Source organism: Pristiophorus japonicus, chromosome 9, assembly GCF_044704955.1.
Source record: "Pristiophorus japonicus isolate sPriJap1 chromosome 9, sPriJap1.hap1, whole genome shotgun sequence".
Lineage (NCBI taxonomy): Eukaryota > Metazoa > Chordata > Chondrichthyes > Pristiophoridae > Pristiophorus > Pristiophorus japonicus.
Window position 1 is genome coordinate 217,945,687 of NC_091985.1, and position 22,617 is coordinate 217,968,303.

Below are 22,617 nucleotides of genomic sequence, written 5' to 3' on the forward strand. Positions count from 1 at the left end.
CTCGACATTTCCGACAGAAAAAAACATCAGGGACATTCGACTTCGGGATTTTGGGACAAGAACAGTCAGATCCAGATGTTGCGCTGGTTACATCCAATTATTGGCCTGTCTGAAAAGGGCTTCTGACAATAACCTGTCACTAGGACCCACCAGTCCCCGTCTAATTCCACCGTCACAACTTCGTCCATTACCCACCTTCCGCCCTCACTACAGCTGGATTCACAACCACAACCATTCCCCATACTGAGGCTCTCCCATTCCCATTTTGTAGTCTGTGTAAGTGGTCCCTGGATTTGGTGTCTCTGTGTAAGTGGTCCCTGGATTTGGTGTCTCAGTGTAAGTGGTCCCTGGATTTGGTGTCTGTGTAAGTGGTCCCTGGATTTGGTGTCTCAGTGTAAGTGGTCCCTGGATTTGGTGTCTCAGTGTAAGTGGTCCCTGGATTTGGTGTCTCACTGTAAGTGGTCCTGGATTTGGTGTCTGTGTAAGTGGTCCCTGGATTTGGTGTCTGTGTAAGTGGTCCCTGGATTTGGTGTCTCAGTTAAGTGGTCCTCGATTTGGTGTCTCAGTTAAGTGGTCCTCGATTTGGTGTCTCAGTGTAAGTGGTCCTCGATTTGGTGTCTCAGTGTAAGTGGTCCTCGATTTGGTGTCTCAGTTAAGTGGTCCTCGATTTGGTGTCTCAGTGTAAGTGGTCCCTGGATTTGGTGTCTCAGTGTAAGTGGTCCCTGGATTTTGTGTCTCAGTGTAAGTGGTCCCTGGATGTTGTGTCTCAGTGTAAGTGGTCCTAGACAGACTAGAAGGAATCTTTCCCCCAGCCACAATGACGTCACACAGATTGACCATGGGGTTTAAATCTCTGGCGGGTTTGTGATTCAACAGCACTTCTTCACTGGGACTGAGGCAAACCCACAGCCCAGCAAAGCGTTTAGCACAGAATGATCCCACACAAATCTATTCCCCACTAACACTGTCCACATTCACTCACCAGAAACAGCCCAGTGCCCGCGGGTAACTGCACTCAACGTCTGACTTCAGTTAAACACACAATTCAAAACACTGTAAAGAGTAAACAAACCTCATTATAGTTAGCAGAATCTATTCGTGGTCAGTGTACCCCCTCACCCCAGAATAGTCCAGATAAATGGGTCATTTTCAGATGGGCAAATTGTAACTCGTGGAGTGCCACAGGGATCACTGCTGGGAGCTCAACTATTTACACTTTATGTTAATGACTTGGATGAAGGGACCGTGTGTAATGTAGCCAAATTTGACGATGATACAAAGACAGGTGGGAAAGCAAGTTGTGAAGAGGACACAAAGAATCTGCAAAGGGATATAGATAGGTTAAGTGAGTGGGCAAAAATTTGGCAGCTGGGGTATAATGTGGGAAAATGTGAAGTTATCCACTTTGGTCGGAAGAATAAAAATTATTATTTTAATGGAGACTACAAAATGCAGCGGTACAGAGGGATCTGGAGGTCCTTCTACATGAAACACAAAAAGCTCACCTGCAGATACAGCAATTAATTCGGAAGGCAAATGGAATGTTCACCTTTATTGCAAGGGGATGGAGTATAAAAGCACGGAAGTCCTGCTACAACTGTATAGGGCATTGGTGAGACCACACCTGCAGCACTGCGTACGGTTTTGGTCTCCTTATTTAAGGAGGGATATACTTGCATTGGAGGCAATTCAGACAAGGTTCACTAGGTTAATTCCCGAGATGAAGGGATTGTCTTATGATGAAATGTTGGGCAGGTTGGGTTTATACTCATTGAAGATTAGAAGAATGAGAGGTGATCTTATTGAACCATATAAGATTCTGAGGGGGCTTCACAAAATGTTTTCCCTCGTAGGGAATCTAGAACTAAGGGGCATAGTTTCAGAGTAAGGGGTCGGATATTTGAAACAGAGATGGGGAGGAATTTCTTCTCTGAGGGTCTTGAATCTTTGGAATTCTCTGCCCCAGAGAACTGTGGAAGCTGGGTCATTGAATATATTTAAGATTGAGATAGATATATTTTTGAACGATAGGGGAATCAAGGGTTATGGGGAGCAGGCAGGAAAGTGGAGTGCCCACAGTCAGAACATTTAAAAGGTCTCTCATCAGTGTGATCAAGTTGGTCTGTAGTGAGTTGGGATGAACAAGTGAATCTCTTCCCACACACGGAGCAGGTAAATGGTCTTTATTGCGAGCTCGCTGGCATGTCAGCATGCTAGACAATTGAATCACATTCAACATAAGGGCAGTTGAACAGCCTCTCCCTAGTTTTCAGCGGGATAGTTAATTGAATCCCTTCCCACGGTCCCCACATTTCCACGGTTTCTCCGTGGTGCGGGTGTCCTTGTGTCTCAGGTTGGACGATCAGTTGAAGCCTCGTCCACACACACAACACGTGTACAGTTTCTCCCGCTGTAAATGGTGCGCTGTTTTTCAGGCTGTGTAACTGGTAAAAGCTCCTTCCACAGTCAGTGCACTGGAACACTCTCACTCGGGTATGTGTGTCTCGGTGCTTTTCCAGTCACACTGATCTTTGAAATCTTTTCCCACAGACAACCATTTATTCTTCCACATGCAAAGTCTGATGATAGTCAGGTCTTGATAAATCGAGTGACTCGGTCAGAACATGAGGTGATGTTTGGTTTGTGTTTCTCGTTTGCAAATCATCCCGTTCTGATTCTCTGTAAAGGGAGTTTACAAAATACATCACTGTAATTATTGATAGAAATTCAGAACAGATAATTTTAGTTTCTATAGAACATTTTTTACTCTCTTGTTCCCCCAAAGCTGTAAATCCCCATCCCACACACTCTCCCTCCTCCCTGTGCTAAACTCCACACCCATCGCACCATCTCCATCATTTTATCCTCCGCTCCCAGTTTTCTCCCTCGCTCTACTCTGGCTGGATTCAGCTCACAGCCCCTGTGTGCAGAATGAGAATAAAAGCAATGAACTGATGATTTTCTCTCCTGGACACTGGGCTTATTTTGATGGACCAATAGGGTGATACTGTGTTGCCCCAGGGTCACCAGACAAGAATCAGAACAAGGCTTCCTTTCAGGGGCCACTAATATGGGGAGAAACATGTCGTCCAATCAAAGTGACAGAGACCCTGAAGCCCCGCCCACTCTTTGTTCCTGCCCAAAGTACTGCGCAGTCGCAGTGAGCCCCGCCCTGTCCAAGCTGGCGGCCTGTGAGCCCGCTCCCCCGGGCGGTCACTCACAGGGCCCGTCACCGGGGGGCAAACACGGGGCCTGTGGGCTCTTATTTGGCACCTCAGGCCCACACCAGGTGTTTATAAAGCTTCTAAACCCACCCACAGGACCAATCCATCCCCTGCACCCACAATCTGATAATTTTTATCCCAAGTAATATCGATACTATCTTGTTTGCTGCTACATTGGCAGGATCCTCTTCTGTAGTGAAGACAGAAGCAATGTACTCATTTAAAACCTCAACCATGCCCTCTGCCTCCACACGAATATCTTCTTTTTAATCCCTAACCATCCCTTGATTAAGGGGATAGATCAGACAGCGGTTCTGAAACAAACACTGCGGCCCGATAAGCCAATCGGCTATTTATGCAGAATGTTAAACCCCAGCCTGGAACAGCAGTTTACAAAAGCCCTGACTGTGAGTCCAGGATAGAGACTCACAACATTCTCTCCTCCTGGTTCCTGGCCCAGGGAAAGGCCGCGCATGCGCCCTACTGCCCCCCTGGGGCCTGTCACCGGGAGAAAGCCCCGCAACTGCCGGGGACCCCGCTCGGGGAAAGGCCGGAGCCGCAGGTTCTTGTTCGGGGCCTGAGGCCAGCACCGGGTGTGTGTGAAGCGGATAATGCAGAGTGTTGTCTCTCGGGCCTGGGCCCACACTCGGTGTATGTGAAGCCCGTGGAGTTTATTAACCTGCTCCCTCCCTCCGCCCATCTCTCACCCGCTGTCGCCACTCCACCTCCCGCAGCCCGCACATGCTCAGCTCACACTGCCCGGGTGATTGACGGCAGCTCCCAACCAATGGGAAGAGCGGGGGTGGGACTGGAGGACCGAGCGGGCGGTTGGTCCTCCAACCAATCGGAGTGTGTGAGGGGCGGAGCTTGCAGCTCCCAGTGGGCGGGGCTGAGCCCGGATCTCCCTCACTGTTTGAGCATGCGCGGGCGGGGAAGACATTTTTGCGCACAGATGGACGCGCATGCGCGGTACGTGTCGATGTGTCACAATGGCACCATACAGACCCGGAGCTTTCCTTTCATCATCATCATAGGCGGTCCCTTCAACCAGGATGACTTGCTTCCACACGAGATCACAGATGTTTCAATGAAGGACCCGATGTTCCAGTCCTGAACTCCAATTGAGGGGGTGGAAGATGCCTGTGTGTGGATTAACGTGTGCTGAACGTTGCACACCAGCCACCACACGGGCTTGACAGAGCTAGGTCTTGGTCCAGTGGCAAAGGGTAATGATTGATGGATGTTTTTGTGACTGGAAGGATGTTTCCAGTGGGGTTTCGCAAGGCTCAGTACTGGGTCCCTTACTTTTTGTGCTTTATATATCAACGATTTAGATTTGAATATAGGGAGTATGATTAAGAAGTTTGCGGACAACACTAAAATTGGCTGTGTGGTTATAATGAAGAGGAAAGTCATGGGCTGCAGGAGGATATCAATCTACTGGTCAGGTGGGCAGAGCAGTGGCAAATGGTATTTAATTCAGAGAAGTGTGAGGTGATGTACTTTTGGAGGGCTGATAAAGAAAGGGTATCAACATTAAGCGGTAGGCCACTTAATAGTGTAGATGAACAAAAGTACCTTGGAGTGCTTGTCCACAGATTCCTAAAAGTAGGTCAGGCGGATAAGGTGGTTAAGAAGGCATATGGAATACTTGCCTTTATTGGTCGAGGCACAGAATATAAGAGCAGGGAGGTTATGTTTAAATTGTATAATACTTTGATTAGGCCACAGCTGGAGTACTGCGTGCAGTTCTGGTTGCCGTATTATAGGAAGGATGTGATTGCACTAGAGAGGGAGCAGAGGAGATTTACTGGGATGCTGCCTAGAATGGAGAATCTTAGTTATAAGGACAGATTGGATAGGCTGGGTTGGTTTGTTCTCATTAGAACAGAGGAGATTGAGAGCAGACCTCATTGAGGTGTACAAAATATTGAGAGGCCTGGACATGGTGGATAGTAAGGGCCTATTTCCATTGGTGGAGGAGTCTATAACGAGAGGGTAAAGTTTTAAGGTGGTTGGTGGAAGCTTTAGAGGGATTTGAGAGGGGGCTTCTTTACACAGAGGGTTGTGGGGATCTGGAACTCGTTGCCTGGAAGAATGGTGGATGCACAAACCCTCACCACTTTTAAGAGATGGTTGGATAGGCACTTAAACCTGCAGGGTTACGGACCTAGAGCTGGTAATTGGGATTAGACTGGATGACCTTTTGTTGGATGGTGCAGATATAATGGTAAGTATTGCAGGGAATAGAATACTGCCAGGGTCATGATCTGGACTAGTTTCGATCGCCTGGATGGGTCGGAGAGGAATTTTGTAATTTTTTCTCCCTAAATTGGCCTGGATTTTTATCTGGTTTTAGCCTCTCCCAGGAGATCACATGGCATTGGGGGTGGAGTGTGGAATGTTTCAGTTTAAGAGATAGCGCAGTTGTGTGAGGTGTACTGATTGGGATGGGTACTCTTTGCCTTTCTGTCATTGTTCATAGGTTTATATGTAACCTTTAGGGCTGCTGCCCAAGGGCTGTGCGGCTCTTTGTCGGCCAGCGCGGCCAATTTTGGATCCAACTTGCTTTTTTGCCCTGGATCCCAAGGGCTTTAACCTTCATGACCAGTATACCATGTGGGATCTTATTAAATGCCTTGCTAAAGTCCATATGTACTACATCGTGTGCACTACCCTCATCAACCCTCTTGGTTACCTCCACAAAAAATCCAATCAGCGACAAGGAGAAAGGAAACAAAACAGGCTCTGGCTGGGTGGGGGGTGGGGTGGGGCACGGGGGGAGGTGGGAGGGAGCCAAAAATTGGCAGCGGTTACACTGTGAAATTGTTGAACTCGATGTTAAGTCCAGAGGGCTGTAAAGTGCCTAAACGAAAGATGAGGTGCTGTTCCTCAAGCTTGCGTTGAGCTTTGTTGGAGACCAAGGATGGAGAGGTCAGAGTGGGAGTGGAGTGGAGAATTAAAGTGACAGGCGACTGGAAGCTCGGTCACACTTGCGGACTGTAAGTTCATTTTGTATGTTGTTTACCCTGTCAAACCCTGTAAGAATTTTGTATGTTTCAATGAAATCACCTCTCATACTTCTGAACTCTAGATAATATAGGCCTAATCCACTCAATCTCTCGTGATCGGACGATCCCCATTTTCAGAGCATCAGTTTGGTGAACATCTGTTGCACTCCCTCTATGGCAAGTATATCCTTCCTTAAATAAGGAGACCAAAACTGTACACAATACTCCAGGTCCAGTCTCACCAGGGCCCTATATAATTACAGTAAAACATCTTTACTCTTATACTCAAATCCTCTAGTAATAAAGGCCAACATACCATTTGCTTTATTAATTGCTTGCTGTACCTGGGTGTTAACTTTCAGTTATTCATGTACAAGGGGCACCCAGGTCCCTCTGAACACCAACATTTCCCAATCTCCCACCATTTAAAAATACTCTGTTGTTCTGTGTTTCCTACCAAAGTGGATAACATTATATTCCATTTGTCATGTTCTGAACAATATATATCAATGACTTAGACTTAAATGTTGGGGGTATGATTAAGAAGTTTGCAGATGACACTAAAATAGGCTGTGTGGCTGATAATGAAGAAGAAAGCTGCAGACTGCCGGAAAATATCAATGTACTGGTCAGGTGGGAAGAACGGTGTTAAATGGAATTCAATCAGGATAAGTGTGAGGTAATGCATTTGGGGAGGTCTAACAAGGCAAGGGAATATACATTAAATGGCACGACACTCAAAAGTGTAGAGGAACAAAGGGACCTTAGAGTGCAGGACCACAGATACCTGAAGGTAGCAGGCCAGGTAGATATGGTGGTTAAGAAGGCATATGGAATACTTACCTTTATAAGTCATGGCATTGAATACAAGAGCAGGGAGGATCGCTTCTCGGCCTTTTGGCTAAGATCATGTGTAACTGACCTGACAGGGGAGTAACCACCATAACCCCAAGGTGGTTCTCCCTGGATCAGGAAGGTATATGCTTGCTTTTTTTGGAAATAGGAGGTGGGTGGGGTGGCTTGACCCATCCACCTCCACGGAGGTGTGTGGGGGGCCTGACCCATCCACCTCCATGGCACGAACCTGGTATTGCAGTACTTCCAGGAACGGCTAAGAGCATTGGCGCAGAGTGATCCTTGATATGTGCAAGGTGACCTCTGGCGTTTGTGATTTGACAAAGAATTGGAACGATTGGCTACGAATTTCAAAAAAAAAAAGGGAGGTATGCTTGAACTGTACAAAACACTGGTTAGGCTGCAGCTGGAGTACTGCGTGTAGTTCTTGTCACCATATTACAGGAAAGATGTGAATGCACTGGAAAGGGTGTGAAGAAGATTTACAAGAATGTTGCCTGGACTGGAAAATTTTGGCTATGAGGAAATATTGGAGGTGATGGGTCTGTTTTCTTTGGAACAGAGGAGGCTGAGGGGAGACCTGATTGAGGTTTATAAAATTATCTGGAGCCTGGATAGAGTGGATAGGAAGGACATGTTTCCCTTGGCAGAGGTGGTCAACAACCAGGGGACATAGATTCAAAGTAATTGGTATGAGGTTTAGAGGAAATATGAGGGGAAATTGATTTGCCCAGAGGGTGGTGGGGCTCTGGAACTCACTGCCTGAAAGGGTGGTAGAGGCAGGAACACTCACCACATTTAAAAAATACTTCGATGTGCAGTTAAACATTTCCTAACATAGATGAGACTGCACATAGGGAGGTTAAAGTAACAGTGACCTCAGTCTTTATTAAGACACTCCAGAGTGAGGAACAGGCCTTAGGGGCCGGCTTATATACAGTGCTCAAATGTCTGTTCTGGTGTGTTGGCTGTGCCCTCGCTGGGCTGGCGTGTTGTTGGCCCTGCACGGCTGCTGGGTGAGCCTGGCCTTGCTGGGCTGTTGGGCATGATGGATCCAATTTCCTGGTCCGGGGTGGTGTCGTTGATCCTTTGGGTGTGTGTTGTGGGCTCGAAAAAGGTGTGCCTGCTGTGGGCTGTTCAGAGCAGTCTGTGAACCGCAGCCTCGTTTGGTCCAAGTGCTTTCTGCAAATTTATCCATTGTCTAAGTTGACTACAAACACCCTGCTCCCTTCTTTGGCTATCACTGTGCCCGCGATCCACTTGGGACCATGTCCATAGTTTAGCACATACACAGGGTCATTTAGATCAATTTCCCGTGACACAATGGCGTGACCATCGTTTATATTTTGTTGCTGCCGCCTGCTCTCTACCTGATCATGCAGGTTGGGGTGAACCAGCGAGAGTCTGGTTTTAAGTATCCTTTTCATGAGTAGCTCAGCCGGGGGCACCCCCGTGAGCGAGTGGGGTCTCGTGCGGTAGCTGAGCAGTACTTGGGACAGGCGGGTTTGGAGTGAGCCTTCTGTGACTCATTTAAGGCTCTGTTTGATTGTTTGTACTGCCCGCTCTGCCTGCCCATTGGAGGCTGGTTTAAACAGGGCCGAGGTGACATGTTTGATCCCATTGCAGGTCATGAATTCTTTAAATTCGGCACTGGTGAAACATGGCCCATTGTAACTGACCAGTATGTCAGGCAGGCTGTGAATGGCAAACATGGCCCTCAGGCTTTCAATGGTGGCGGTGGCAGTGCTTCCCGACATTATTTCACATTCAATCCATTTTAAAAAGCATCCACCACCACCAGGAACGTTTTACCGAGAAACGGGCCCGCATAGTCGACATGGATCCTCGACCATGGCCTGGAGGGTCAGGACCACAAACTTAGTGGTGCCTCTCTTGGCACGTTGTTCAACTGAGCACACATGCGGCATTGCCGTACACAGTTCTCTAAGTCAGAGTCGATACCGGGCCACCACACGTGGGATCTGGCTATCGCTTTCATTATTACTATATCCGGGTGTGTGCTGTGGAGATCCGAGATGAATGTCTCCCTGCCCTTTTTGGGTAGCACTTCGCGGTTACCCCACAACAGGCAGTCTGCCTGAATGGGCAGCTTGTCCTTTCATTGCTGGAATGGCTTGATTAGCTCTTGCATTTCAATGGGGATGCTGGCCCAGCTCCCATGCAGTACACAGTTTTTTTTACTAGGGACAGCAGAGGATCTTGGCTGGTCCAAGTCCTAATCTGGCGGGCCGTGACAGGTGATTCATCATTTTCAAACGCTTCCATGACCATCAACAAGTCTGCGGGCTGTGCCACCATCAACAAGTTTGCAGGTTGCGCCATTTTCACCCCCATGGTGGACAATGGTAGCCAACCGAGAGCATCTGCACAGTTCTCGATGCCTAGCCTGTGGCGGATGGTATAGTTATACGCTGATAGCGTGAGTGCCCACCTTTGTATATGGGCTGAGGCATTAGTATTTATCTTCTTGTTTTCAGCAAACAGGGATATGAGGGGCTTGTGATTGGTTTCCAGCTCAAATTTGAGGCCAAACAGCCACTGATGCATTTTCTTTACCTCGAACCCACACGCTAATTCCTCTTTCTCAATCATGCTGTAGGCCCTCTCGGCCTTAGACAAGCTCCTGGAGGCATACGCGACTGGTTGCAATTTGCCCGCAATGTTAGCTTGTTGTAATACACACCCAACTCCGTATGATGACCCATCACATGCTAGCACAAGTCTTTTACACGGGTTATACAGTACAAGCAGCTTGTTGGAGCATAAAATGTTTCTGGCTTTCTCAAAAGCAATTACTTGTTTTTTTCCCCATACCCAATTCTCACCTTTATGCAATAACACATGTAGAGGGTCTAAGAGGATGCTTAACACCGGTAGGAAGTTACCAAAATAGTTGAGGAGTCCCAGGAATGACCGCAGCTCCGTGATGTTCTGATAGCCTCTGTCTTGGCGTATGTGGGCCGAATGCCATCCGCCGCGATCTTTCTCCCCAAAAACTCCACTTCTGTTGCCATGAAGATGCATTTTGACCTCTTCAGCTGCAGCCCTACGCGATCCAGTCGCTGGAGGACCTCCTCCAGGTTTTGTAGGTGCTCGACGATGTCCCGACCCGTGACCAATATTTCGTCCTGAAAAACCACCGTGCTTGGTACCGACTTGAGTAGGCTCTCCATGTTTCTCTGGAAGATCGCTGCAGCCGACCGAATTGTTGACTCTGCCCAATCTTATTATTCTCTAAGTGCATGTTACCATGTTGTTAATCATAGAATCGAGCTTTTCCCTACTACTGATGTCAGGTTAACTGCTCTGTAGTTGCCCGCTTTCTCTCTTCCCTCCTTTCTTAAATAGCTCAGTTACATTTGCTATCTTCCAAACCACAGGAACCATTCTCGACTCTATGGAATTTTGGAAGATGACAACCAATGCATCCACTAGTTCTATAGCTACCCTTTTCAATACCCTAGGATATAGGCTATCAGGTCCAGGGGATTTATCGGCTTCCAGTCCCATTAATTTCTCCAGTACCATTTTTTGATGAATATTAATTTCTTTCAGTTCCTCATTCTCGCTAGACCCTGGGTTCTCCAGTAGATCCAGCAAGTTTTTTGCACCACTTTCCATGAAGACAGACACAAAATATGCATTTAATTTCTCTGCCATTTCCTTGTTCCCATTATAATTTCTCCTGTCTCCTGTAGGGGAAACACATTTACTTTTACTAAACTTTTCCTTTTTACATACCTCTAGAAGCATTTGCAGTCTGTTATTTTGTCTCTCACTAGTTTACTTTCATATTCTATTTTCCCTTTCTTTATCAATTTCCTGGTCCTCCTTTGCCGAATTCCAAAATCTTCCCAATCCTCAGGCTTACTGCTCTTTTTGGCAACATTCTAAGCATCTTTCTGTCATCTAATACTATCTTTAACTTCTCTTGTTGGCCACGGTTGGACCACTATTCCTGTGGGATTTTTGTGCCAAAAAGGAATGTGTGTTTGTTGTAAATTATGTATTAATTCTTCAAGTGATAGCCATTGCTTTTCTACCATCATACCTTTTAATGTAGTTTCCCAATCTACCTTAACCAACTCTCCCCTCATACCTACATAGTTTCCTTTGTTTAGAATTAAGACCCAAGTTTCAGATTTAACTAAATCACTTTCAAACTTAATGTAAAATTCTATCATATTATAGTCACTCTTCCCTAAGGGCTCCTTTACTATAACGTTATTAATTAACCCTTTCTTATTGCACAATACTAGATCTAAAATAACCTGTTCTCTAGTTGGTTCCTCAACATACTGATCTAGAAAACCATCTTGTATACTTTACATGAATTCGTCCTCCACATTAATACTGCAAATTTGGTTTCCCCAGTCTATATGCAGATTAAAGTCCCCCATGATTATTGTATTACCTTTGTTACATGCACCTCTAATTTCCTGATTCATACTGTGCCTTACATTACCACTACGGTTTGGGGGCCTATAAACAATTCCTACCAATGTTTTCTGCCCCTTGCTGTTTCTTAGCTCCACCCAAACTGATTCTACTTCTGGATTTCCCGAGCTAAGATCCTTTCCCTCTACTGTCTTTATCCCATCCTTTATTATCAGGGCTTCCTCTTCTCCTTTTCTATTTTGCCATCTCTTCTAAAAGTTATGTATCCTGAAAGATTTAGTTCCCAACCGTGGTCACTTTACAACCACGTCTCCGTAATGGCTATTAGATCAAACCTATTAATTTCTATCTGTTCTACTAATTCAGCTATTCTGTTGAGAATTCTTTGTCCATTAAGATATAGTGCCTTTAGCTTGACTTTCTTCTATTTTTCCTTGATGTCTCCTTAGTCCGTAATGCCTTATTACCTTTGTTACTCTCTCTGTCTCTTCCTGACCCACTCTGCTTATTGTTATCCAAAACTCAGCTTCAGAGCCTTGACATGTCTCTTGTTGCTTTTTCTCTCTATCTAAACCGTGCTGTACTTTCCTGGATCTCCCCACCCAGCCTTCAATAGTTTAAAGCCCTGTTTACTGCCTTAGTTATTCGATTCACCAGGACACTGGTTCCTGCCCAGCTCAAGTGGAACCCATGGCAAGGGAACAGCTCCCTCTTTGCCCAGTGCTGGTGCCAGTGTCTGTAAAGAAAAACCCCTGCCTCCCACACCACTCTTTGAACCATGCATTTACTGTTCTAATCTGCTTATCCCTGTAACAATTAGTGTGGGGTTCAAGTAACAATCCAGAGATTATTACCTTTGAGGTTCAGCTTTTTCATTTGGACCCCAACTCCTCCATCTCTTTCAGCAGAACCTAGTCCTACCTATGTCGTTGGTCCCTACATGGTCCACGACAACTGCATCCTCCCTTTCCCACTCCAAGGTCTGACTCTGATCTGCCCCAGGGAGGGGGGCAGTGAGTGATGTCCCTGTGGGGTGCAGTATGTTCAGTGTCTGACCCTGAGCTGCCCCAGGGAGGGGGGCAGTGAGTGATGTCCCTGTGGGGTGCAGTATGTTCAGTGTCTGACCCTGAGCTGCCCCAGGGAGGGGGGCAGTGAGTGATGTCCCTGTGGGGTGCAGTATGTTCAGTGTCTGACCCTGAGCTGCCCCAGGGAGGGGGGCAGTGAGTGATGTCCCTGTGGGGTGCAGTGTGTTCAGTGTCTGACCCTGAGCTGCCCCAGGGAGGGGGGCAGTGAGTGATGTCCCTGTGGGGTGCAGTGTGTTCAGTGTCTGACCCTGAGCTGCCCCAGCGAGGGGGGCAGTGAGTGATGTCCCTGTGGGGTGCAGTATGTTCAGTGTCTGACTCTGAGCTGCCCAGCGAGGGAGGCAGTGAGTGATGTACCCTGTGGGGTGCAGTATGTTCAGTACCTGACCCTGAGCTGCCCCAGGGAGGGGGGCAGTGTGTGATGTCCCTGTGGGGTGCAGTGTCTGACCCTGAGCTGCTCTCGTTCCTCCTGCTCGAGGGGGCAGTCACGCTCCTCTCAGTCGGAGTTAATTGGAGGGACAGCGTCATCAACTGGACACAGGAGGTATTTCAAGGCACATCATGTCCAGCGCCATCCCAGAGAAATTCAAAGCCAACCTGCAGATTCCATTAATTTTATCAATTGTTTAACAAAGTTTAGCTCAATTTGTTGCAGCTTTCAGTACTTGAAGAAATCCCTTTAAAGAGTGAAGTATAGATGTCTACACAAGATCCTGCAAATCCCCTGGGAGGACAGGCGCTCCAACAGCGATGTCCTCGACCAGCTAACATCCCCAGTATTGAAGCACTGACCACACTCGATCAGCTTCGCTGGGCAGGCCACATAGTACACATGCCAGATATGAGACTCCCTAAGCAAATGCTTTATGCGGAGCTCCTCCATGGTAAACGAGCCAAAGGAGGACAGCGGAAACATTATAAGGACACCCTCAAAGCCTCGTTGTTAAAGTGCGACATCACCACTGACACCTGGGAGACCCCGGCGGCAGACCGCCCGAGGTGGAGAAAGTACATCCAGGAGGACGTTGAGCTCTTCGAGTCTAGATTCCATGGAACATTTTTTCCTCTCTTGTTACATAGAAAGATAGAAAATAGGTGCAGGAGTAGGCCATTCAGCCCTTCGAGCCTGCACCACTATTCAATAAGATCATGGCTGATCATTCACCTCAGTACCCCTTTCCTGCTTTCTCTCCATACCCCTTGATCCTTTTAGCCTTAAGAGCCATATCTAACTCCCTCTTGAATATATCCAATGAACTGGCATCAACAACTCTCTGCAGTAGAGAATTCCACAGGTTAACAACTCTCTGAGTGAAGAAGTTTCTCCTCATCTCAGTCCTAAATGGCTTACCCCTTATTCTTCCTCCAAAGCTGTAAATCACTGTCCTATGCACTCTCCGTCCTCCCTGTGCTGAAATTCAAACACATCGCACGTCTGAAGACAGCGTATCCTCCACTCCCAGTTTTCACCATCAACTCTGTCTGGGTTCAGTCCCACACTCACTAGTTCCCCTCCCCTGAAAGTGCTAACTCTGGCTGGGTTCAGTTCTACACCCACTGGTTCCCCTCCCCTGAAGGTGCTGACTCTGGCTGGGTTCAGTTCTACACTCACTGGTTCCCCTCCCTCTCCTCCCCTGAAGGTGCTGACTCTGGCTGGGTTCAGTTCTACACCCACTGGTTCCTCTCCATCTCCTCCCCTGAAGGTGCTGACTCTGGCTGGGTTCACTGGGACCCTGTAGCCCGCCCATACTTTGCTCTTTTGCAAAGATGGCCACGCATGCGCTCTACATCTCGATGAATCTCGGTGGCGACGCATAAACCTGCAGCTTTCCTATAATAATAACTTTTATTTATATAGCAGCTTTAACGTAGTACAATGTCCCAAGGCACTTCACAACAATGTTACAAGACCAGTTAGCCTAACATTTGTCGCAGGACATTTGGAAAAGCATAATTCAGTCAAGCAGAGTTAGCATGGTTTTTCTCCTGCTATGGCCCCAGCTTCTGATACACACTTATGTTTATAGATTCTGTCCCTTCCTGTTACATTTTTGTTTCCCCCAATGCTACCCTGCTCTATTGCCTTCACCTTGTTCTTTGAGCTTTTAGGTTTCTGCTCACCTGAACCCTACCCACCACTGATTAATAAAGCTCTCTCTGCAGCCCTAGTTATTCGGTTCACCAGGACTCTAACCCCAGCACATTCCAAGTGGAGTCCATCCCAAGTATAATGTGGGAAAGTGTGAGGTTGTCTGCTTTGGCAGAAAAAATAAAAAAGCTAATTATTATTTAAATGGAGAAAAATTGCAAAGTGCTGCAGTACAGAAGGACCTGGGGGTCCTTGTGCATGAAACACAAAAAGTTAGTATGCAGGTACAGCAAGTCATCAGGAAGGCAAATGGAATGTTGGCCTTTATTGCAAGGGGATAGAGTATAAAAACAGAGAAGTCCTGCTACAACTTTACAGGGTATTGGTGAGGCCACACCTGGAGTACTGCATGCAGTTTTGGTCTCATTATTTAAGAAAGGATATACTTGCACTGTATAAGATAAGATTCACTCGGTTGATTCCGGAGATGACGGGGTTGACTTATGATGAGAGGTTGAGTAGGTTGGGCCAATACTCATTGGAGTTCAGAAGAATGTGAGGTGGTTTTATTGAAACATATAAATTATGAGGGGGCTCGACAAGGTGGATGCAATGAGGATATTTGCACTCATAGGGGAAACTAGAACTAGGGGACATAGTCTCAGAATTAGGGGTCACCCATTTAAAACTGAGATGAGGAGGAATTTATTCTCTCAGGTGGTTGTAAATCTGTGGAATTCTCTGCCCCAGAGAGCTGTGGTGGCTGGGCCATTAAATATATTTAAGACGGAGATAGACCGATTTTTTGAGCGATAAGGGAATAAAGGGTTATGAGGTGCGGGCAGGGAAGTGGAGCTAAGTCCATGATCAGATCAGACATGTGCTTACTAAATGGCAGAGCAGGCTCGAGGGGCCAAGTAGCCTACTCCTGCTCCTATTTCTTATGTTCTTATGTTCTCATTACATAGTACCAGATCTAAGATAGCTTGCTCCCTGGTTGTTTCCACAAAGTACTGTCAAGGAAACTATCCCAGATACACTCTCTGAATTCTTCGTCAAGGCTATCTTGGCCAATTTGATTTGTTCAATCAATATGAAGATTAAAATTGCCCATGATTATTCCGGTTCCTTTTTTTACAAGCCTCCATTATTTCTTGATTTATACTCCATCCAACAGTTTAGTTACTATTAGGGGGCCTATAGACTACGCCCACCAGTGAGTGTAGTATTTATTCTGTATCTGTCAGTCTCTGGTTAGCGAATGTGGCTTTTCCTTTATACCTGTAAGTTTATGGTATGGAAGGGAGGTTTTCACTCTGTACCTGTCAATTACTGGTAAGTGAGTGTGGGTTTCATTCTGTATCGTTCATTCTCTGGTATGTGAGTGTTGGATTTACACAGTCCTTGTCATTTTCTGATATGTGAGTGTGGGTTTTACCTGTGTCTGTTTCTGATATTTGTGTGTGGGTATTACTTTATCTCTCAGACTATGGTATGTGAGTGTGAATTTTACTCTGTATATAACAGTTTTCGGAGTGTGAGTTTGGATTTCACACTATACTTGTCAGTCTCTGGTATATGTGTGGATTGTATCGGTAAATTTCAATCTCTGGTAGGTGAGTGTGGGTTTTACTCTCGGTCAGTTTCAGGTAATGTGTGCTTCTGTCTGTACCTGTCTGTTTCTGGTATTTGAATGGGGCTTCATTCTGTACCTTTCAGTTTTTCTGATGTGAATGTGGGCTTTAATCTGTACCTGTCAGTTTCTGGTATGTGAGTGTGGGTTTTATTCTGTATTTGTCAGTCTATGGTACGTGAGTGTGGGTTTTACTCTGTGTCCATCAGTCTATAGTATGTGAGTGTGGTTTTACTCTTATCCATCAGTCTATGGTATGTGAGTGTGTGTTTTACTCTGTATTTGTCAGTCTATGGTATGTGAGAGTGGGTTTTACTCTATCTGTCAGTCTCTGGGATTTGAGTGTGAATTTTTCTCTGTATCTGTCAGTTTCTGGTATATGGATTTGGGTATTATCTGCAAGTGTTAATCTCGGTAACATGAATGTGTATTTTTGTCTGTATCTTTCACTCTCTGGGAAGTGAGTGTGCGTTTCATTCTGTAGCTATCCGTTTATGATATTTGAGTAAGGGTTTTAATCAGTACCTGTAGGTTTCTGTTATGGGAGTGTGGTTTTTAATTTGTATTTGTCAGTCTCTGGAATGTGAGTGTCCGTATTACTCGATCTATCGGTCTCTGGAATGTGAGTGTGGGTATTACTCTGTATCTATCAGTCTCTGGAATGTGAGTGTAGGTATTACTCTGTATCTATCAGTCTCTGGAATGTGAGTGTGGGTATTACTCTGTATCTATTGGTCTCTGGAATGTGAGTGTGGGTATTACTCTGTAATTAGCAGTCTCTGGAATGAGAGTGTGGGTATTACTCTGTATCTATCAGTCTCCGGAATGTGATTGTGGGTATTACTCTGTATCTATCAGTCTCTGGAATGTGAGTGTGGGTATTACTCTGTATCTATCAGTCTCTGGAATATGAGTGTGGGTATTACTCTGTATCTATCGGTCTCTGGAATGTGAGTGTGGGCATTACTCTGTATCTATCAGTCTCTGGAATGCGAGTGTGGGTATTACTCTGTATCTATCGGTCTCTGGAATGCGAGTGTGGGTATTACTCTGTATCTATCGGTCTCTGGAATGCAGAAGTGTTTTTTTTCTGTACCTCTCAGTTTCTGGTGTGTGACTGGAGTTCACTCTAACTATCTGTCCCTGGTATGTGAGTGTGAGTATTTGTCTGTAGCTGTAAGGGCCTGGTAGGAGAGTGTGGGTTTCACTCTCAATCAGTCAGACAATCTCAGGTATTGGAGGTGATTGTGATTCTTTCTCAATCTGTCATTCAATGTGTCTGAGCGTATGAATCATTATGTTAATCCCAGTCTCTGGTACTGTTTGAGAGTGTGGGATTAATTCTGTAGCTGTCAGTTTCTGTTACTGTTTGAGAGTGTGGGATTGATTATGTATCTGTTAGACTGGTGATGTGTGTGAGTGTGGTATTGATTATGTATCTGTTAGACTGCTGATGTGAGAGTGTGGGATTGATTATGTATCTGTTAGACTGGTGATGTGTGAGAGTGTGGGATTGATTATGTATCTGTTAGACTGGTGATGTGTGTGAGTGTGGGATTGATTATGTATCTGTTAGACTGGTGATGTGCGAGAATGTGGGATTGATTATGTAATTGACAGTCTCTTGTACTGAGCTATTCTTGCTCTGTGTGTCCGTTGGATTTGGTTCCTTCTCCACCTGCTGTAGGCGGATGATAGTTTGCGATTATCGATGACCGTCTCAGGAGGAGGTTTGGTTCAGGCCATTACCTCTGTTTCTCTGCTCTTGTATGATAGCTGTTGGGTTTGAGAGTCAGTGTACAGACACCAGTGTGGATTGACACCGTGTCAGTGTCTATCTGTTCATGTGTCTGAGTAAGGGATCTGCCTTTCAATGCAATATGATTGGACTTTGGAACAACATATTATTGTACTGCTCCAAGTGACTGTGGGATTCATAGCATAACTCTGGGAATTTGGATCATTGTGGGACTGACATCTGTGGCAATATGATTGCGGTCAGTTCTGTGTCTCTGCGCTCTGAGAGTGATAATGTACTTACTGTGTGTGAGAAGGAGCTGCCTGCACTGTTCCTTGTGTTCTGGGTTGAGGAAAGATCAAATTTATTCTGGCTTGGTGAAGTATTTTGCTCTGAGAATAATAATAGGAGAACACTATTAGTTATGATATGGACAGGCAATGGAGAGAATACATTTATAATTCATGTGTTTGTGTATAATAAAGTAAAGTACCTGGAGAGAGGAATCTGTGATACAAACAGTGTCATTGTCCAATCTCACTGCAGTACAGCGGCACTCAGATTCACCACACCAGGTGTATAGGACGGTTCTATAGAAAGTTATCAGCATCCAGACACAACCCAAACCCAGTACTGGTCTATGAATGGGACCACCCGATTGGCACAGTCCAGGTTTATATCTCCTACTCCCATGGGACTACCTGTACATTTCTGAATCGCTTCCTGGAATATAACCACAGGTACCTGGGCTGTACAACAATTGTTCTCAGTCTATTGAAACCGAGCTGAGGGCCTGTGTCATTAACAGAATGTCATAGTTACCAAATGCTGATGTATCTGAGGGGGCGACAATGTATCTCTCGATCACCAGCAACATGGTTCTGGAGAATTCAACGCACCGAAACAAAATAACCCATTTTTGAAATGTCTCCTATCACATTCCTCTTTTGGTGTCTGTAGTAGATGCACTTTGTGAAACTCCTCACATCCAGGCTGTGTTTACACTGTTCAATGTCCAAGAACAACAGACACTGAGATTGGAACTGAATCAGGAACATTCACTACTGATTTGGGGAAAGAAAGCAGCAATGATTTGAAAGAGCGAGGTGATTTACTTTCTCTGTTAAACTTACACTGAACACACATAGCCCGAGAATGGGCTCCCCCTTCCCCCACTCACTCCATGTTCCAGAACTAGTTCCTGCTCCACTCTGCCTCTTACAGAAAGCCCCCGACTGCCGCTGAACTTACCCCGACTCAAAGCCCATCTGCGGACACAGTCCCAATGCGATGAGCTGCTGTAAGGAGGCTGCTGTTTGCTCCCTTACTCGGGCCCGGGATTTCTCCGCTCCCTGATGTGTTCAATGATCATCAGCCGAGCACAGAGGAAACGACAGCCGCTGACAGAATTGGGGGAGGGGAGCTCACATGGGCCCTTCCCGTCGGTTTAAACACTGTGTGGGGAGGGGAGGAGCAGCGTGTATTTAGCGCATGCTCAGACCATCTTTTTGTCACAAATTAAATTGGAAAAAATGGGATTATTTCACAAGTTGCTTTTATCACTAATTAAATGGGCCACATTGCGAGCATGTTAGTTATCATCCGAATTACTGAAAAAATGATTGTGTGAGCCTGACACTGGAGTACGAGTGCCTAAACTATTTACTCATTCCGTCAGTCTCTGGCGTGTGTTTCCCTGTCAGTTTCTGACAGGCATGTATGGGTTTTACTTGCATATTATTGCTCAGATACATGGGTGTGGGTTTCATACTGTACCCGTCCGTTTCTGCGATGTGAATGTGGGATTTATACTGTACCTCTTTGTTTCTGGTATCTGAGTGTGTGTTTTATTCTGTACCTGTCAGTTGTTGTGAAGTGAATGTGAGATTTATTCTGTACCTGTCAGTCTCTGCTATGTGAGTTGGGATTTATTGTGTACCTGTCAAATTTTGAGATGTGAGTTTGGGTTTTATTGTCTACCTGTCAATTTCTTATATGTGAGTGTGGGTTTTATTGTGTACCTATCAGTTTCTGATATGTGTGAGTGTGCGTTTTATTCTATATCTATCAGTTTCTGGTGAGTGTGGTCTTTATCTGTATCGGTCAGTTTCGGTTATGTCTGTGTGTGTTTTATCATGTACCTGTCAGTTTCTGATATGAGTGTGTGTACTTTAACCTGTATCGTCAGCTTCTGGTATGTGAGTGTGGATATTGACCAGTATCCATCAGTTTTTCAGATTGGAGTATGGATTTTATTCTGTACCTGTCAGATTCCGGTATGGGAGTATGGGGTTTAATCGAGACCTGTCATTTTCTGATGTGTGACTGTGGTTTTAATCTGTACCTGTCAGTTTCTGGTATCTAAGTGTGGATTGCATTCTGTACCTGTCAGTTTCTGCTATGTGAATGTGGGTTTTATTCTGTTACTGCTGTGTGAGTGTAGGAATGAATATGTACCTGTCAGTTTCTGAGATGTCATTGTGTTTTTTTCGGTACCTGTCAGTTTGTGGTAGAAGTGTGGGGTGTCAGTTTCTGGTATCTGCGTGTGGATTTTTACCTTTATATGTCAGTTTGTGCAATGTGAATGTGGGATTCATTCTGTATCTCTCATTCTGGGGTGTGTGAGTGTGTGTTTCCTCTGTACCTGCCAGTTTCTGGTATGTGTGTGTGGAATTTATTCTGCACCTGTCAGTTTTTGTATCTGTGTGTTGGTTTTATTCTGTATCTGTCAGTTTCTGGTATGTGAGAATGTGTTTTATCCTATATCTGTGAAATTTACAGATCAGAGATGAACTCAACAGACAAAAGTTTTTCATTATATTGGACAAATGCGATTCAGAAATATTTGGAGTAGAGACTAGCTATTAGTACATTATATAAACCATAACTGTCAGTGGTACAGTGTGTAAGTGTGGGATTCACTCTGTATCTGTCAGTCTGTGGTACAGTGAGTGAGTGTGGGATTCACTCTGTATCTGTCAGTCTGTGGTACAGTGAGTGAGTGTGGGATTAACTCTGTATCTGTCAGTCTGTGGTACAGTGAGCGAGTGTGGGATTCACTCTGTATCTGTCAGTCTGTGGTACAGTGAGTGAGTGAGAGATTCATTCTGCATCTGTCAGTCAGGGGTACAGTGAGTGAATGTGAGATTTATTCTGTATCTGTCATAAATGCAAGTGTTTGTTGTTGCTATAGAAATGAAGCTTTTCAGTTACTTACGGTGGTTAACATTAACGCAGAAGAAAATGTCAGAAGCAGCCTCGTGGATAACCGTCGGCAAAGTGCTGTTCCTGCTGGGATCACGATTTGCTCGATGCAAACTTGGCTAATAACTCTAGAGGTGATGGAAAAGAAAGCAACATTTGGGGATGTTTGAGTGAGATGAGAAAACATAATCAGTGCGAGGAGCCCGATCAGAGAGCTGGCGGGCAAGAAGCATTGAGCTCCTGTTTAATGCCGATGCTATTTCCAAAACAACGGGGAAGAACAGTCCCTGGATCTGGGAACTTGAGGAGGCCTTTCAGCACATGGAACTTGGAGGCAAATCATCCCTTTGAGCCTGTTACATAAGGAACAGGAAGAGGCCATTCAGTCCCTCGAGTCTGTTACAGTGGAATTGGAGGAGGCCTTTCAGCCCCTCCTGCATGTTATATAGGAACTGGAGGAGGACATTCAGCCCCTCAAGCATGTTAAATTAGGATCACAAGCAGGCCATTCAGCCCTTTGGCCCTGTGACATGGGAGCAGGAGAAAGCCATTCAACCCTTCGAGACTGTTATATCGGAACAGGAGGAGGCCATTCAGCTCCTCGAGCCTATTACATTTGGAACTGGAGAGGGCCATTCAGCTCCTTGAGCCTATTACAGTTGGAACTTGAGAAGGCCATTCAGCTCTTCGAGCCAATTACATTTGGAACTGGAGAGGGTCATTCAGCTCCTCGAGCCTATTACATTAAGAACTGGAGAGGGCCATTCAGCAATTGGAGTTAGAAAGCAATAGGATGACACAATTCTGCCCCTCAGGTCTGTTACATTAGGAATAGGACAAGGGCATTCATCCCCGCGGGACTGTTTCATGGGAACGGGAGGAGGACATTCAGACCTGCGAGCTTGTTATATCGGAACTGGAGGAGGCCATTCAGCCCGGAGAGTCTGTTACACAGGAATAGAAGTGGCTATTCAGCCCCTGGAACCTGTTACATAAGAATTAAAGGAGACCATTCAACGCATTCTAGCCTGATACATAGGTACAGGGGGAAGTCATTCTGCCCCTAGAGTTTGTTACATATGAACAGGAGGAGGCCATTAAGCCCCTCGTGTTTATTACATTAGGAACAGGAGAAGGCCACTCAGTATCTCCAGTCTGTTAAATTGGAACAGGAGGTGGACATCAGCCCCCTCAGGCCTGTTACACAGGAATAGGAGGAAGCCATTCAGCACCACAAACATGTTTAATTTGGATAACCTGTCTGTTTATCCACACACTGTGATAGGTACCGTACCTACTGTGTGTGAGAAGGAGCTGGTTACACTGTTCCTTATGTCTCAGGTGGAGGAAACTTCACATTTG

The 22,617-nt window shown here is 45.7% G+C and overlaps 1 long non-coding RNA gene and 1 pseudogene across 2 annotated transcripts; one reads left to right on the forward strand and one right to left on the reverse strand.

The window, feature by feature from the left end:
• Positions 1–2,168: 2,168 nt before the first annotated feature.
• LOC139272831 (uncharacterized) lies at positions 2,169–22,617 on the reverse strand. Of its 2 annotated transcripts, XR_011594971.1 has the most exons (4): positions 22,550–22,617; positions 21,269–21,383; positions 18,355–18,443; positions 2,169–2,679 (listed from the first exon to the last, which is right to left on the reverse strand). It is a non-coding gene; the product is annotated as an uncharacterized lncRNA (long non-coding RNA). The 2 variants fall into 2 exon arrangements; XR_011594970.1 differs by lacking the exons at positions 18,355–18,443; positions 21,269–21,383; positions 22,550–22,617 and adding an exon at positions 3,932–4,002.
• On the forward strand, positions 7,117–7,355 carry LOC139274299 (U2 spliceosomal RNA; annotated as a pseudogene).